Source organism: Primulina tabacum, chromosome 12, assembly GCF_025594145.1.
Source record: "Primulina tabacum isolate GXHZ01 chromosome 12, ASM2559414v2, whole genome shotgun sequence".
Classification (NCBI taxonomy): domain Eukaryota; kingdom Viridiplantae; phylum Streptophyta; class Magnoliopsida; order Lamiales; family Gesneriaceae; genus Primulina; species Primulina tabacum.
The window spans coordinates 35,120,555-35,139,772 of record NC_134561.1 but is presented as its reverse complement, the minus strand read 5'-3'; the positions used below and the strand labels follow the sequence as shown (position 1 = coordinate 35,139,772).

The 19,218-nt window shown below is 34.3% G+C and overlaps 1 pseudogene; it reads left to right on the top strand.

The window, feature by feature from the left end:
* Nucleotides 1-9,134: 9,134 nt before the first annotated feature.
* On the top strand, nt 9,135-11,109 carry LOC142521072 (myb-related protein 306-like; annotated as a pseudogene).
* Nucleotides 11,110-19,218: the final 8,109 nt, after the last annotated feature.

The window sequence follows — 19,218 nt, the reverse complement described above, 5'->3', positions numbered from 1 at the left end:
AAAAATGGTATCTCAAAAAAACTTATTTTTTTTATAAAAAAAATGTTTTTAGTTAGTTGAATTCTTCAACCAAATGGACTAATTTTTTTGTCCTATTTCACCAAAGTGATGACGCGGCATTAGGTATGTTAACATTTTCGATGTTACGTCGGTATTTCGACTTAATTTTGACTACTTAAAAGATCAAAACCGATAACACAAACTTAGATTACGAATTTGACTTCATACTCATTTGATGAATATCTTGAACTATTCATATCTCGAACATGCATAGATGATTTATGTCAAGGAAGGACGATCTATGATCTATTAAATTTGAGAGAACGAAATATGATCGATTTTGCGGCAAAAAAAAGTTTTTACATGAACAAATTTCAAATAAAAAATATTTTTGAGTGAGAGTAATCGCTAATATTGGTTTCATATCGATTAAATATTGGTTTGATAATAAAATTAATAACCCTTGGCCTCTCGTTTTCAAAGTTCATGTTCCATCATATAATTACTTTAATTTTTTATTTTGCACCCTAACTGTCCACACTAAATTTAATAATCACTAATTTCAATTAAAGCACATATTATTTGGGGTAAATATTTTAAGCAAAATAGGTTTAAGAGAAAATTACATTTTGAATATGTATGGTTGTTTCTTTTCGATTTTACTTCTCTATGATATCAAATTTCAGTATTAGCATTGTATATTTAAATTTGTATCATTTTTTATTGATAGTGCTGATGTAACGACGTATTAGTACCACATCAATGTCGCACCAAAAAGTTGGACTGAAATTGATATTTTAATTCAATAAACTCCTTGGTATACTTTGTTACATGTTAGTAAGAAATCCGATATTTTAAAATACACTCTATATACATATTTCATCCATTACTATCCATATTTCTGTATTATATTTTCAAGTATGAGAGACCATTAATACTAAATATTTTTAGTCTCCATAACTCATCAATTTTCTTTCTCATAATACCATTATTTTTTTAGGAAAAGCTAATGTTGGGTTGCTGAAACGCTATTAATTTTGATGATAGCAAAACTTGTTGTTGTGTTTATAATATATTTACTTAAGTGTGTAGTTGAAACGCTATTAATTTTGATGATAGCAAAACTTGTTGTTGTGTTTATAATATATTTACTTAAGTGTGTAGTTGCAAGATGTCAACTTGAGAGATTTGACATACTAGAACTTAAATGAAGTCAAACTGAAAATTTGGCAAGGATGGTCGAGTGAATTCGGACAGTTCGATAGACCAGCTCTGGTATTATGGCGATATCTCTCAGCTCAATTATCGTAATGGAACGATTCAGTATGTGTTAGAAAGATAAGACAATGATCTACAAATAATCTTCAAATATTAAAGTCTGAATCAAATCTTAAAAAGCCGATAATTTGCGATGAAATTTTTGGTTATGCTCATGCTGCAAAAAAAGTTCAAGCATGTACAAAATCCAATATTTCAAGTATATCTCTCTCATATAAACTCGAAATTAAGTGATTCTTGATTCGATGAAAATCCAAGAAAAATGTTACAACTTTCATGCTTACTACCTTTCTCAGAAATCAATGAGTCAAGAGCTATATTTACCGGACCACACCACGTTTCACTCAACCATTTTTCTCATCCACTCAAACTTTCTGCTCACCCGATTTGTTCATTCATTCAACCGTTTTGACCTGGAAGAGGACTGCACAAACAACCCGCCAAAAAGTCAAATATGATAGTTGCAATGTTATAAACAGTACATAACATTTTCCAGCGGTCGTATTCTTGTGTCCAACGTATGTATCACTCTTGGAGGCTATATATACAATATCTTGAAGATCAAGTACAAGTTTTCGAAAGGGTTCAAAGCATGAGCAGCCTACATGAATAAATTAAATTAATTGAGACCAAGCCCAACAAGATGAGTCTAAATGTATATATTAGCTTAGCGACTCCTGGTGGATACATTTGAGAGAATATACACTGTAATGGATTAATTTTCTCACCCACAAAGTCACTCAAAATATACAATAGAGATGAGTTTCAAAGTTCAGTTGAGTGATAGTCTTCACATAAAGACAATAAAATTTGTGTTTGTAGTCTTGGCATAAAAGACATTAAACACTATGCGGATTGTGAGGTCGCGGCCTATAATCGAGGTGACCTGAGAGTTGTTAATATCCGAACATCCATAAACATATTCGTAAATCATTATTTATCACATTTACTTATTTTTGCTATTGTTGTTGGTAGGCATAGTTGAAACATTTTATGTGTTTTTTAAATATCAAAATATTGCATACAAAGTTTTTTATAAATGCTTCAACGAAATCATTCTTATTATTTCAAATTGCATACCTTTTAATGTTTAATCGTCTTTCAGAGATATTATTTTGAGTTTCTTCCGTTTGATTTTAGAACAAAAGTCGATTTATTTTCTCGATGCTCGGTTCGTTTTTGAAGGATCATTTTTGAACATTTAAAAAACGAGCTATTTGAGCTCTTTTAATCGCATAGTGTTTAAAGTCTCTAAACTATTTGAGCTCTTTTAATCACATGTCTCTAAACTGTAGTTCTATCTTAAAGCTAAATAGAATAAACTCGGAGGATAAATTTTGAAGGGAAAAAACTACCATATTATAATATTTTAATATATAAAAAATTGTATTTATAATTATATTTAATATATGTGAATTATCATTTGCCAATATTCACATGTAACAAATATTATTCTTTATTTTTTATTTGGAATGGTCTGTAACAACTTATTCCACAAGTTGAATGTACCATTCTGATTTTATTGTTTAAGTCTCACAAATTAATTTATTACGTCAAAATCATTTGGTGGTTTGTGAAGCTTTCATTTGACCAAGACGTCACGTTTGGCCTTTTCCTTTTGCACATTATACATAAAAAATTGTCATAAAAATCATTTTATCCAAAAAAAAAAAATCATTTATATCGGAAAAAATTATTTTGGCCACCTTCATTTGTGGGTAATTCTATTCTATGGCAAAAACTTATGTGAGACGGACTCACGGGTCGTATTTTGTGAGACAGATATCTTATTTGGGTCATCCATGAAAAATTTACTTTTGATGCTAAAGAGTATTACTTTTTAGAGTAAGTCTCTTGTGAGACGATCTCACAAATCTTTATATGTGAGACGAGTCAATCCTATTGATATTCACAATAAAAAGTAACTCGTGAGACCGTCTCACACAAGTTTTTGCCTACTTTTTATTGTGAATATCGGTAGGGTTGACCTGTATCAGATATAAAGATTCATGAGACCATCTCACAAAAGACCTACTCCTATTATATGCTACACTCATAATGTTATTTCCGGTGTACATTTATAAAGATGTTTACGCTAACATCTAAATGTAAACAAAACATGTAAAGTTCATCGGTGTTTTTTTTTTTTTTGCTAGCTCGAATTCTTCCAAGCACTCGATCAGCAAAGTAAAAGTGGGTTGTGTGAACAACCATCAAGAAAATTTAACAAAATTACAAAACATGTGATCATCATTTTTTTTTGTCGTAACATAGACAAACCTTTCATTTGCTATCTATTAATATTAATATGAGTAATTAGAGGTTTAAATCAAACTTTATATCAAAAAATAATAATTTTTTTAAAATTATTATTATTATTATTATTGAATGGACAACGGTGCTCTCTTGGGAGTTTATCCATATTTTTGCGCCAAATTGAACTAATTTAAAGGGGGAGACGGGAAATGTACCAAGTCCCCGGGCCATACATAATAAGATGCACGCATCTACAAATTATCGACTTTAATTTTAACTTCGGTTATAATAGAACTCGAACCAAACACAAGATGAAACAAAGACGCGGGATTTTATCTAGATTTTGGTGTTCAAGGGATAATAGTTAAAATGACGACTCTATGTTTACCTATTTTGTGTTTTAGTTCAGTAAGTATTCAAACTTGAATTTTGATAAAATTACATTGTGTTTTGGCTATTGATGATTTTTAATAGAGTGCTGATATGACATTGTACACGTCAGAATTCCATGATGCCATATCAGCATTTTCTGACGTCATATCAACACTCCGATAAAAAATACCAAAAACCATAACATAATCTACCTTGTAGAGTCAAAACCAATATTTGAATGCTTAGGGAACTAAAACATAAAATATACAAACTCGACGTGATTTTGGTTATCTTTTTCCTTAAATCTATACAATCTCGTACATATAATGTTTAGATATTTTTTTAAATAAAAGGAAAAAGAACGTACTAACCGAATTAATTGTTTTTAACTTTTTAAAAATAAATTTCTAAACTCTTGCTAAATTAATACACACATACTAAATATATTTATATATGCATAGACGTGTGTCATTTCCTTTCTTTCCTTTTTTTCTTTTCATTTATATATGCATAGACGTGTGTCATTTCCTTTCTTTCCTTTTTGTCTTTTCCATCAATTAATGAAAGTACCATTAAAAGGACAAAATGAGAAACTTCAACGAGCGTATGACATGTGTATAAAAAGAAAAATCAATTGATTTACATTAAATGCTCTATTTTTTTAAAATTGTCCAATTTAATTGGGAATTATTTATATTTATTGAAAATTATGATAGTATATTAATTATTAAGATGTATAAGAGCCAACTAGAATACAAGCCAGCTATTGTGAGAGTATTTTCTAACATGCATTAGAAACAAGGTCTCTTCGAAAAAAAAAAAAACATCGACGATTGCATTTGGATTAATGGATTTTATTTTGAAAATTAAATTCGAAAATTACTAAGTGAGAAATAAAATTTTATTTTCGATAAGAAATGACAAAAGATTAACTCCAGTTATTTTAGTTAAGAAGCCAAAACAATATATGATATCGAGTTTTATCTTTCACACCAAGTAGTGTCGTCATGTATGGCTTCGAATCTAATTTATTTCACGTGTATTTAAATGATAATGTAATACACTTTTGTACACATTTGATGTATTCTCGTGGAGAAAATTACATTTGTAGTCATGTAACTTGCACATTTTTTATTTGGTAAAAACTTGTGTGAGACGGTTTCACGGGTCGTATTTTGTGAGACAAATATCTTATTTGGGTCATCAATGAAAAAATATTACTTGTTAATATAAGAGTATTACTGTTTATTGTGAATATCGGTGGGTTAACCCATCTCACAGATAAAGATTCGTGAGACCGTCTCACAAAAGACTTACTCTTCTTGATCATATTCTGATATAGAAAAAATACATAATTGGTCCTAACAGTTGACATATATAGATTTTTGGTCTTCTAATTTTTCGAAGACCGTCTCACATAAATTGCAAAAAGTTTTATCTTTCATACCAAATAGTGTCGTCATGTATGGCTTCGAATCTAATTTATTTCAAGTGTACTTAAATGATAATGTAATACACTTGTACAAATTTTATGTATTCTCGTAGAGAAAATTACATTCGTGGTTATGTAGCTTACACATTTTTCATTTTTGATCATATTATGATATAGAAAAAATACACAATCGATCCTAACAGTTTACATATATAGACTTTTGGTCTTCTAATTTTTCGAAATCAGGTCTTGGTATAATGATTTACTTTAATTTTCTCCACCTTCTATCATTTTCTTTTTGTCGAATTGATAACATGACATTGAATATATCGGCTATGTCCAAAATCATATCAATTTTTTTTCCTTTTAAACTTTTGTCTGTCTTTTTTAAGCGATCCTCGGAGCAGAAATCCTAAATCCGTTCTTCACGAAAAATATTATATCCGAAATATTCCAAATACCGGATCGAGTTAATATCTAGATTGCATGCATAACTAGACAAGTCTAAGCCGACTAGCTCGGAATACCCTTGGATATTTCACATATCTGGTGATCCAAGTGAAGTTATACTCTTGTTAAAAGTCTAGAACATTAAATAACAAATACTTGCTAAAGTCTAGGATATTAAATTACAAATGTAACATGCGAACAGATCATTATATATTTCCACCCACAAGTGGAAATTGATATTTTCGGATTAAATAATGTTTAAATGGTCCTAATTCATTATAAGTACAAATTTAATTTGAACTAATGCACGTCTATAGGGGAATATTTAATTTCTATAATTGCCTTTTGAATATCGAAATCAGTTTTTGAATTTGTATTGACAATTTTACACGGGTTTACGTGTCTATTTATTTGTCCTTAATTAGGACGCTGGAACTAATTTGAGTCGATATAGGTTGAATCATACGTGCATGCGCTATCATGTAAATTGTACTTGTTTGTATGCAAGAGCCCAATTTCGATGCATACATATATTATGAAATATTTTTTTTTTGGGAAAATTGCTTTTTATCGTCTTATATATTTGGCTCTTTGAGATTTTGATTTTCTATGTTAACACAATTGAGTTTTAGTCTTGAATAATTTTTTTGACCATTTTTGTCATTTTTTTTACAATTTTTGTCATTTTTCGTAACAGTGCTTTCGTGTATTTGGACATATCAGCGTCATGTCAATGCCACATAGAAGAACTAAATTGGAAAAAAGAAAGAAAAAGATAGTATCAATTTTCTCTAATATGTAGAAAAACATTAAGTGTGGAAGTCATTATACTTTAAGATAGAACTGTCGCTTTAGTATGAATTGGGTATCTATATGAAGTTCCTGATTCATATGTTTCTTGGTCATCTGACTTGAAACTGAACTTTTAGGCATTATTTGTGGTGAATGTTGAGATTCAATATTATTGTATTATTCCATTTTCGCCTCAAATTTTACAATAATTGGAGTTCAAACAACTATGTTATCTTTGTAAACTTCCAGTTTATCATCTCATGAGTTAAACAATGTCTTAATTTATTAGCTATCGATATATACCTTTCTCTCAAAATATTGGGATGTATATTCCATTCAAAATAAATATTTCATATGACCTAGAATTATTTCATCGCTAACCCCTTCGTCGAGACTAAATAGGGCCGGGATTTATGATCGGTCGCACGATGGGATTATCTTCGAGCATAATCAAGCTGAGAACAAGAGTGGTTCTTGTGTTGGGGCGCCGATAGAGTAGCCAAGGATGTTGTTGAATGTGCTAAATAGTTTGTAATAGCTCGTGTTCACTAGAAACGAGGAAAATTATATTTTTGGTTATGTAATTTGATTATTTTTTTAAATTTTTTTTTTTGATAATGTTGTCGATTTACTAATTTTAACTTTTTAAAAATTTTTGTGGGGTGTATTCAATTCAGAGTTTTGATGACTTTTAATGACTTTTTCAAATGATGGACTTTTATAGATTTGATAGATTTTTATTGAATTTTACAGAATCTCACAGATTTATAAACATATTTATGTGGATTCATGTAGACTTTTTTGCAAGATTTTTATAGTCTTTTGTGAATTTTTTTTTTATAAAATTTTATACATTTTGCACTTATTATAACATATTATTTTTATTAAATTCTTTGAACCAATAATTAATTGACTTATATAACATATTCAGTTTGAAATAGTTTTTCAAAATTTATATTAATAAATAAATTTACTTATTTAAAAGTTAAACCATTTCATCCTTACATGTGTATATATGTGAGTTTGTATGTATGTTTGTAAATTTTTAAAAATACATCAATTGATTAATCTGTAACCTTGTTTTTGAATTGATAATATACATGTGAAAAGAATATTATTTATCATTGTGTGGATACAATTTTTTATAAAAATATCATAGCTTACATATTAATTGAAAATGCTAAAAATAATTTAAAAAGTCATGGTTGTTGCGAGGCTACTCAATTATTAAGAATTAAGCGGTATTTTTTTGGATCATCTTTTATTATTATTGAATATTACATTAATTTGTATAAATCATAATTTAAAAATCACAAAATCAATTCTAGAATTCAAAATTTCCCATGATATTAAAATAAAAAATTATTAAATAAACAATCAGTCAAAAAATTAAAAATTTGAAATGAAAGATGAAAATATATATAGAGACCCATTTCGAAAATTTGAGAGGGTGATAGAGATAGATGAGAGGAGAGAAGATAAGAAGAGATTTGCTTAAATAAATAGCTTGTATATGAGTTAGAAGTTTTAAAAATCCATCCAAATCTTTGGGTTGAACCTAATACAATTTTTGACAATTTATAGTTGTACCTTAGGCTTTAATATTTGTATGTTAATGAATTTCATGAAGTTATTAAAAGTCTATTGAAAATTTGAATACCTGTAGACTTTTATAGAGTTTTTAAAAGTCAATGTTGAATATCACTTGACTTTTTAAAACTCTACGAAAGTCTATTTTGAATATCTCTAGAATTTTATAGAGTTTTTAAAAGTCAATGTTGAATACCTCTAGACTTTTATAGAGTTTTTAAAACTCATGTCAACTCTCTAGTAAAAAATTATTATAACTTAAAAAAATACAAATTAATATACTAAGACCGCGAATTAACGAATAACCTAACTAAAAACAAAAAAAAAAAAAACTGTAGTTTTGCACTCTATACAAGATCCAAGAGGCTCAACAATATCCTTAAACCAGTGTCAGCTGCTCCAGGCAATTCTGGCCTGGATCCCCCTCAAGTCTTGTTAGCCCAACTCACTTCACTTCTTATTAATGTGTCTCTAATCTCTAAGTTCAAGAAACCATGCCTTTCTGTGGTGACAATCGTGCATAGACAAAAGTTCAAAATCATCTAAATCTAAAAGCAAAAAATCCTCCATCCGACCTCACCCTAGTGTTGTACATACTAAAAATAATTATTACGATCTTAAAAATCGAAAAAAATATAAAAATTTAAAACATTTCATCGAATGTCACGCTGTAATAAAAAAACTATAAATTTTTTTTTTAAAATGGTGTAAGACTTTTGTAAGAAAATGAATTAAATGCTCTTGGCTGTCTGCTTTTGACTCTTTCATCATAGATGATGAGGTAGCCCTTCTACCCCTTCGTCTCTTAAGTCAGCCTAAACGCACCTTTGGTCTTTTCTCTATATATCCTACAGACAAATCCCACCCCTTCGGTTAGACTCATGTCTCTTGATTTCTCCTCTATATTCTGATCCCATAATTCCATTCAGAAAATGAAATGAAATGGAAGAAAGAACCATAAAAAAAGAAACCCTTCATTTTCTTGAAAAATTCTGAGACTGTTTTGGTTCTGAATCCTTTAATCTTTGTTGAATTAAAGACATCATACAGATTGAGAGTAAGTACTGAGATGGGGAGGCCACCTTGTTGCGACAAAATCGGCGTGAAGAAAGGACCTTGGACTCCTGAAGAAGACATCATTTTAGTTTCATATGTTCAAGAACATGGCCCTGGAAATTGGAGAGCTGTTCCCACTAACACAGGTAAATATATTAATTATGAAGAGTTCTTCGTTTTTCCCACTTACTATTTGTATCTTTGGAGCAAAATTTGAAGCAATTTTTTTTTCTTTTGATTTTCTTTTTTTAGGGTTCGGTGTAATCATTTAAAGCATTGTAATAAATATTCTGCAGCCGCATCACCTACTTCTTGAATATTTTTACAGACTTATAAGTTTGAATCATCTGTTAGAAATAGTTAAGTTTCGATTTTTTTTATTGAAAATACTATTTTCTTCTTTCTTTCAGGCTTGCTCAGATGCAGCAAGAGTTGCAGGCTCAGGTGGACTAATTACCTCCGGCCAGGCATCAAGCGCGGCAACTTCACCGAACATGAAGAAAAGAAGATCTTTCATCTTCAAGCCCTTCTTGGAAACCGGTAAGTTCATGGATAATTTCTGCATGTTAGTCAAGTTTGGTGGAGATTCAGTGAAGATCTGCACATGTTTCTTTAGGGTTTTAGGTCTGATAGCAAAATCCCACTACCTAAAATGAAGATTCTTGGGTTTTTGTTGCTATGTCTACATACCTAGATAACTAGATTAGCTTTTATTTAATTAAATTTTAAAAAATACCTTTTTTATGCAGGTGGGCTGCCATAGCTTCATACCTTCCCCTGAGAACCGACAATGATATCAAGAACTACTGGAACACTCACTTAAGGAAGAAACTAGGAAAGCTTCAAGGAGAAGATGGAGAAGGAGAAAATGAGAAAAATAGGAAGTCATCAAGTTCTCATTCAATCACAAAAGGCCAGTGGGAAAGGAGGCTTCAAACCGACATTCACATGGCTAAACAAGCCTTGTGTGAAGCTCTATCACTCAATAAATCCGGTACAAACTCGTCTACTGGTTTGAATCTCTTCCCTAAGCCTCCATCCATCGATAGATCGGATTCAAATGCATCAATTGGCTCGAAGCTTTTCGAGGAAGTCCCCACAAACTTATACACAGCCGATCCAGACATCCACATATGCATCAAGCACCGCAAACATAGCGCGTTGGCTTGAAGATTGGACGAAGAAATCACCAAAGACATCATCTGAGATCACTTCCTTTAACTACCCCTCAATGGGATCTAGTTCCAGCCCGAGTGAAGAGACTTTCATCAGCTTGAATTCCGATGTTTCGCAATCCTTGGAGGACGAAGCCAAGTTCGAGACCGCCAATTTCACTCCTGTAACTGAGATTATCAGAGAGCCCTTTAGTTTGCTGGAGAAATGGCTCCTAGATGATGCAGCTGCGCAAGGCCAGGATGGGGACTTCATGGACATTGCTGTCTTAAGGGAAGCTGCTGATTTGTTCTGAAGATAATTCTTGCATGTTCCTTCAGAACAAGTCAGCAGTTTTTTTTATGTGGGCTTTTAGGACTGTCACATGTTTTGAGTTCTATATATAATACATATATATATACACATGAATGACATATGTCCTAAATGCAAACTTAAATAAATTTGATGAAAATATATGTCATTCATGTATATATATTGTAATAAAAACTGAAACCATAGTTTTAATCAGTAGGCCATTATGTGTGACAGAGGAAAGTGTAAATTGCTTGCAGTCTCTTCTAGTTGGATCATGTGTATTGGATAGGAATAAGTTTCACTTTTCTTAGCTTCTGGGAACAAAGTGTATGTACCTTGTGCATCATTTGGTGTGCATTTGTGAGAAACCTGGAATTAGGTTCATCTTCTACAGCTTTAATTTGAAGTAATTAAAATAGTATTTTGAAACTTTAATTTTTAGTTCGGATTATGTTAGGATTTAGATTTCATACTAACTTTTGAACTCAATTTTCCATCATATATAGTTTAAAATTCCATTATCTCTCTCATTCGCTTAGGGTGGCGATGTGAGTAGCTCTCCTATCCTGGGATAGGGTTTTTCTTGGATTTTTTAGTCAAGGATTTTGTATCTATGGATTCATAGGAGATTGCAAGGCGAGCGAGCTCTCTAAAACTGTCACGCCCCGGGACAGGGGTTGGTTGACACCGACGTTGCTCTCAAATTTACATTCGAAAACAACAAGCCTCAGAAGTACAAAATTCAGAAACCAGTTTTTTATTCATAATATTCATTGTCTGATACAACTCAAAGAGCAAATGTTTTACAACGAAAATGTAAAACCATACATAACAGTATCTTAACAGATGTAGCGGAGATAACATAAACTAGAATCAGAACTGAGAAATGACAGTTTTCTTCACCAGCCCCAAAACTGAATATGCTCTTCTTCTTCTAATATTTCTTCCTCGTTCTTATCTGAGATGGGTTTGGTGGGTGAGTGATATGGTTGTCACTCAGTAAGCGGGGGCGGGAATAACTCCCAGTTTTCAAAACCATTTTTAAACAGAAACAGTAATACGAATGATATACAGAAATTCTTATTTTCAGAACAGAAATCAGTATTCAGAAATCAGTAATCAGAAATCAGTATTCAGTAATCAGTAATCAGGAATTTATCAAGTAAGCACTGAGCACGTTTGTGAGTTTCATGGCTAAACTAATATCAGTCCCCTATATGTTCTCTCCTCTAAGAGGTGAGGCCAGTAATCAGTAATGTTCAGAATATATATTCCTACCATTAGTTCACTAAGTTTCAGTGCTTCAAAAATCAGAGATCAGAAATACTTAAAATAGGAATTATCAAACTGGTTTCAAGATATTTATACATAGCCCACTTACAGTAATTTGCTAGAGTTTCGGTTGTTGAAGTCTGGAATATGCTTGCTCTTGCTACTGGATTTTTCAGCTCGAAAATTCAAGTGATAATCTCAAGATTTGTGTAACACCAATTCAGAAGTTTGAGGGTGTTATTTATAGGCAAAATTCTGACTGTTAGCATCTCAATTAATGGCCATAATATGCCATTAACAACCTTTATTCCATGTTAAATGCTTCAGTTACAAGTCATGAGCTGAATTAGTAACTGTCTGCTGGAATCTCGTTCTTCTGCTGCTGGATTTTATCTGTTGTCTGCTGCTGGATTATAATCTGCTGGAAAAATACCAGCTTCTGAAATATTAGCTTCTGCTGGAATTTTGCATTGCTGCTGAAATGCTACCAGCTTCTGAAATATTAGCTTCTGCTGGAATTTTGCATTGCTGCTGAAATGATGAAAATTCGGGTTCTCACATCCCTCCCTCCTTAAGAGAAGTTTTGTCCTCGAAACTTTGGCTATACATGATCCTCAAAGAGATAAGGGTATTGTGCTCGCATATTTTCTTCTAACTCCCAAATAGCTTCTCTTTCGGTGTGGTTGGACCATTGTACTTTGACATATGGAATAGTTCGTCGCCTCAGTACTTGGTCTTTGTTATCCACAATTCGAATCAGAATTTCTTCATACTTCAGTTCTTCATTTAGATTTCCCTCAACCAGAAGTGGTCCAGCTTCCAGAATATGACTTGGATCAGAAATATATCTTCTCAGCTGCGAAACGTGGAATATATTGTGAATTCTTGACATGTCAGGTGGAAGTGCTAATCTATAAGCAAGTGTTCCCACTTTCTCAAGAATTTCAAAGGTTCCGACGTATCTAGGATTCAATTTCCCAGCCTTATTGAATCAGATTACACCTTTCATGGGTGACACTTTCACATACGCTTTTTCTCCAAATTCGAATTCAACGGGTCTTCTTTTCAGGTCAGCCCAGCTTTTCTGTCGATCTTGTGCAGCTTTTAATCTCTCCTTGATCAAAGCGACTTTATCCACTGTTTCTTGGATCATTTCGGGTCCCACAATGGCTTTTTCGCCTACCTCATCCCAATACAGTGGTGATCGACACTTTCGTCCATATAGAGCTTCGTATGGTGCCATTTCAATACTACTGTGGTAACTATTATTGTACGCGAACTCAATTAAGGACATATATTCGCTCTAATTACCACTGAAGTCTAGAGCACATTATCTCAGTATATTTTCTAGAGTTTGTATTGTCCTCTCAGTTTGGCCATCAGTTTGAGGGTGATACGCCGCACTAAGAGTAACTTTTGTCCCCATAGCTTGTTGAAAACTCTTCCAAAATCGAGATGTAAACCTAGGATCTCTGTCGGATAGTATGCTAGCTAGAACTTCATGTAGTCGTACGATCTCATTCATGTACAATGTGGCTAGCTTGTCCAAATTATAGTTCATGCGGACATGTAAGAAATGCGCAGATTTTGTGAGTCTATCTACGATTTACCCAGATGTCGTCATGACTTTGTCTAGACTTTGGTAACCCGACAACAAAATCCATGGAGATATGTTCCCATTTCCATTCTGGAATTTCTAGAGGTTGCAGAAGTCCTCTAGGTCATTGGTGCTCTGCTTTGACTTGTTGGCATACAAGACACTTGGAAACAAATGTCGCAACATCATTTTTCATTCCACTCCACCAGAAATTATTCTTCAGATCTCTGTACATCTTGGTACTGCCAAGATGGACTGAAAATTTCGATTTATATGCTTCAGATATTACTTCTTGTCGAAGATTATCAATGTCTGGTACGCACAATCGTCCTTTTCATCCACAAGATTCCTTTGTTATCAATCTCGAAATCTGGTGATTTTCCTTCTTTGGATTGCTCTTTCAGTTTCACCAAAACGGAATATCTATCTTGACTTATTTTGATTGTCTCTCGAAGGCATGGTTGTGCTGAAAGTGATGTCAAGATCACCTTACTCATATTCTTTCGACTTAAAGCATCTGCTATCTTGTTGGCTTTGCCTGGGTGGTAGCTTATCGTTAAGTCGTAATCTTTCAAGAGTTCAATCCACCATCTCTGCCTTCATGTTTAACTCTTTCTGAGTGAACAAGTACTTGAGGCTTTGATGATCGGTGAATATTTCGCACCTAGCACCGTATAAATAGTGTCTCCAAATCTTTAGTGCAAATAACACTGGTGCTAGCTCGAGGTCATGTGTTGGGTAATTCTGTTCATACGTTTTCAACTGTCTCGACGCGTATGCAATCACCCTTCCCTCTTGCATGAGTACACATCCTAAACCTCCTTTAGATGCATCACTGTAGACGGTGAAGTCTTTGCCTTCCATAGGTAATACCAACACTAGCGTGGAGGTAAGCTTCTTCTTCAAAGTCTCGAAGCTTTGCTCACATTCTTCACTCCATTGAAATTTAGAATTCTTCTGTGTGAGCTTGGTAAGAGGTATGGCTATTGAAGAGAATCCTTCAACAATTTTTCGATAATATCCTGCTAATCCCAAGAAGCTTCGAATTTCTGTTGCAGTCTTTGGTCTAGGCCAATCGGAGATTGCTTCTACTTTCTTAGGATCCACAGATACTCATGCTGCTGATATTATGTGTCCCAAGAATGTGACACTCTCTAGCCAAAATTCGCATTTCTTGAATTTGGCGTAAAGTTCTTTTTCTCTCAGCGTCTGGAGGGTGAGACGAAGATGTTCTTTGTGGTCTTCCTCATTTGACGAATATACCAGAATATCGTCGATGAATACCACAACAAACTTGTCAAGAAATGGTTTGAACAACCTGTTCATGAGATCCATGAATACTGCCGGAGCATTTGTTAACCCGAACGGCATCACCATGAACTCATAGTGTTCATACCTTGTTCTGAAGGCTGTCTTCGGAATATCGTCTGTCTTGACCTTGAGTTGGTGGTAGCCTGACCTTAAGTCGAGCTTGGAAAAGACTATAGCTCCTTTGAGTTGGTCAAACAAATCATCTATCCTTGGAAGTGGGTATTTATTCTTGATTGTAATCTTATTCAGTTCTCTGTAATCGATATACAATCTCATGCTTCCGTCCTTCTTCTTCACAAATAGGACAGGAGCTCCCCATGGAGATGCGCTTGGTCGAAATGTTTCTTTTCCAACAATTCTTGAAGTTGTTCTTTGAGTTCTTTCAACTCTGCTGGAGCCATTTGGTACCGTGCTTTTGAGATTGGTGTAGCATTGGGCACTAAATTAATCTCAAATTCCACTTCGCAGTCGGGAAGTTTCGCCAGGGAGTTCTTTAGGAAATACATCCGGAAACTCTTGTACTACCGGAATCTCTTATAGCGTAAGTGTTGTTTCTTTCTTTACCTCGCTTAACATAGCTAGGTAAACTTCTTCTCCACTTTTCGTGGCTTTCCAAGTTTGAGAAGCAGAAAGAAGAGTCTTTCGTTCTTTTGTCTTACCATGAAATAAAAGTTTCTCTTGGTGTGGAGCTTGGATGGTTACCGTCTTTCCATGACAGCTACTAAAGCATGATTCTTGGCTGACCAATCCATCCCAAGAATTAAATCGAATTCCATCATGTTTAGTTGAATCAGGTTTGCCTTGAAATTCTGATCTTCTATGAGAACACTAATATCTCGATATAGAGTGCGAGTTTCTAAAATTCGATTTGCAGGAGTTGCTACTCTATATGGTTCTTCTAAGTTATCAGGCTTAGCTCCTAACTTTTTGGCAAATCTCTTAGACATGAATGAATGTGTAGCACCACAATCAAATAACACATACGCAGGTATATCATTTATTATAATGGTACCTGCTACGACATCATTTGAGTTGTCAGCCTCTTCTTGAGTAATAACATAGACTCGAGCATTTGGCTTGTTTTTCTTAGGCTTGTTTGGAGTTTTTAATCCTGTTGGACCATCCCTTGGATCTGGAAAAGGACATTGAGCAATGCGGTGGCCCATCTTTCCACAACGGAAACAAGCTCTAGAATTCTTACGGCATTCACCAGTGTGAGTGAATCCACAATTTTGGCACTTGACTCCTTCTTTGCTTGATGGAGAAGAAGTGGTTCCTTTGGTTGGAGCACTGGTAAATTGATTGCTTGAAAACCTAGGCCTCTTGAATTGTTGGACCGGTTGGTATTGGCTTGACTGAGGACGTTTGAGTTTGTTCTCACCTTCACGCCTCTTGATGTCATTCTCACCCCTGATGGCGGCTCCCATCAATTCATCAAAACTATTGGGCTCGATAACGGCAAGGGCAGATTGAATGCGGTTGTTCAATCCTTTCTTGAAGCGATGTATCTTCAAGCCCTCGTCTCCCATGATGGTTGGGGAGTAGGTCCCCAATGAGTGGAGCTTAGATGAATACTCCACCACTGTCATGATTGGTTCTTGAACCAAGCTTTCAAATTCTGACAGCTTCTGCACTCGAACTGCTGTCGGAAAGTAATGCTTCAGAAATGCCTCTCGGAACCTTTGCCAAGTGATAGGTCCCGCCCTTACCATAGCTGGTGAGACTCCTTCCCACCATTTGGCTGCTTTATCCACAAGAAAAGATGTAATCACATCTACCTTGATCCCTTGTAGAACCTCAAGTAGTCGAAGATGATTCTCCACCTCTTTCATCCAATTTTGTCCGACCTCAGGATCAGAGCTTCCATCGAAGTTTGGGACTCCTGCTCTTCGTAGAGACTCAAAGTGTTGCTTAGTCCCATTCTGAGCTGGAGGTGGTGGCGGTGGACTGATTAGCATTAGGGTTCACTAACCTTTGTAGCGTAGTTGCCACAATCGTGGCTATAGCCATCAAGTCCACCTGACTGAGGCCAACTGCTGGTGGTGGTTGTGGTGGTTGTTGTGCATTTTCTTCATTGCGGTTATTGTTGCGGTTATTGTAACGAGGGTTACGGTTGTTTCTCACAGGTCTCCCGTCCATTTCCTAAAAATATGAAAGTTCTAAGGTTGATGGCAGAAAAAAGAACTAAACAAAGGAATCACAATGATCGAGTAATTGCTCCAAAAATTAAATATGAAACCAATGGATAGAAATAAATTTTTATTGATTTCCCAAGAAAGTGCAATTATTACAAATAACCTTTGAAAATGCTAACAAAATGTAAATAGAACAAGTGCTATTACAAAAAGCTACTACTGAATGTCTAATCTATCACTTCTCCTAATCCCAAGTCCGTAGGATGCTCTTCGACTTCTTCATCTTCTTCGGATCCTCCTCAGGTTCGTCTTGATGATTGGCTATCACTGTTTCCAGATGTTCAATATGACCATGCAGAACTGCATTCTGGTCGCTAAGAACTTCAACAGTGTTCTGCAGCTCTTGAATCTGAGCATCAGTATGTTCACTATACTGATTATGCTGGTGTACGAGTTGGTGATTTTGATCCTTAAGTATTTGGATCTTCTCAATTAAAGTATCACGTAACTCGATGAACTCTGCAACACTCTTTGGAGGTTTCAAACTCTTCTTGAGCCTTCTTATTCCTCTCTTCTGCTTCATGCAGATAGTGAGCATAACGTTGAACATCACTTCTCAAGTGTTCTGGTATACGCTGTAACTCATCTTTGTCTAACTCCAAGCTGTAGTTATGTTCCTTGAGTTTCTATAGCTTCCTCTCTAAGATCTTAATGTAATTACTCTGGTCAGTCATATCCTACATCCAAAACATGAAATTGAATGTTCAGAAATGATCTCAAAAATACAGGTCAAGTTATAGACGAATACTGGGATGAACAAAATTAGTACTTGCCTATACATTTAAAAGAAGAAATAGCTCAAAATTTTTAAGTCTTAGAATTGCGTGAAAAATTTACTAAAAATTCTTCACATCAAAAACATGAAGTGTATCAAGTTTGGTGCAAAAATACTAAGCCGTTTGGAAATGAAAATTCCTCAAAGTTTTGAAAAATTGGAAAATTTCACGAAAATGATGATATAACTATCTAAACGAAGTATTTTGGGGTTCGTCGGCGGTGCTAGAACAAAAGTTTGGTTCTAGGTTAGGTTCTCCTCGTCGAGAGCTTTCCAACCGTATTTTTTAATAGTAAAAATTCTTCCTAGATCAAAAGTTATGCCGTTTGAAGTTTGCGCGAAAAACACTTCAACTTCCATGTCATTTGCAAGGTCTACTGCATGCGCTTGCTGGAATTCACTGTCTACTGCAATTCTGATGCTACTGCAATCATTCTGCTGTTTTTTCCAGCACTGTTAGAACCAGTCTGCTGCTTTCCAGGTCTAATGACCAGGTCTTCTGCATTCAGATTCTACTGATTTCTATCTGCTGGTTCTGGTTTCAGCCTACTGGTTTTCGATACTGAATTTTTTTTTATTTCAGACATGCTGCTGAAACACTCAGAGTTCTACTGCGTTCTAATTTGTTTACCGTAGTTTATTTTCAGTAGTCTATCTCAGTAACTTTGAGGACTTATTTTCAGAAGTCTATCAGAACTTATTATTTCTAGTTCCTCCTCCCCAGATTATGAAACATGGTTTGCTCTGATACCACTTCAATGTCACGCCCCGGGACTGGGGTTGGTTGACACCGGCGTTGCTCTCAAATTTACATTCGAAAACAACAAGCCTCAGAAGCACAAAATTCAGAAACCAGTCTTTTATTCATAATATTCATTGTCTGATACAACTCAAAGAGCAAATGTTTTACAGCGGAAATGTAAAACCATACATAACAGTATCTTAACAGATGCAGCGGAAATAACATAAACTAGAATCAGAACTGAGAAATGGCAGTCTTCTTCACCAGCCCCAAAACTGAATCTGCTCTTCTTCTTTATACATAGCCCACTTACAGTAATTTGCTAGAGTTTCGGTTGTTGAAGTTTGGAATATGCTTGCTCTTGCTACATGATTTTTCAGCTCGAAAATACACTCTCTTAGCTCGAAAATTCAAGTGATAATCTCAAGATTTGTGTAACACCAATTCAGAGGTTTGAGAGTGTTATTTATAGGCAAAATTCTGACTGTTAGCCTCCCAATTAATGGTCATAATCTGTCATTAACAGTCTTTATTCCATGTTAAATGCTTCAGTGACAAGTCATGAGCTGAATTAGTAACTATCTGCTGGAATCTCGTTCTTCTGCTGCTAGATTTTATCTATTGTCTGCTGCT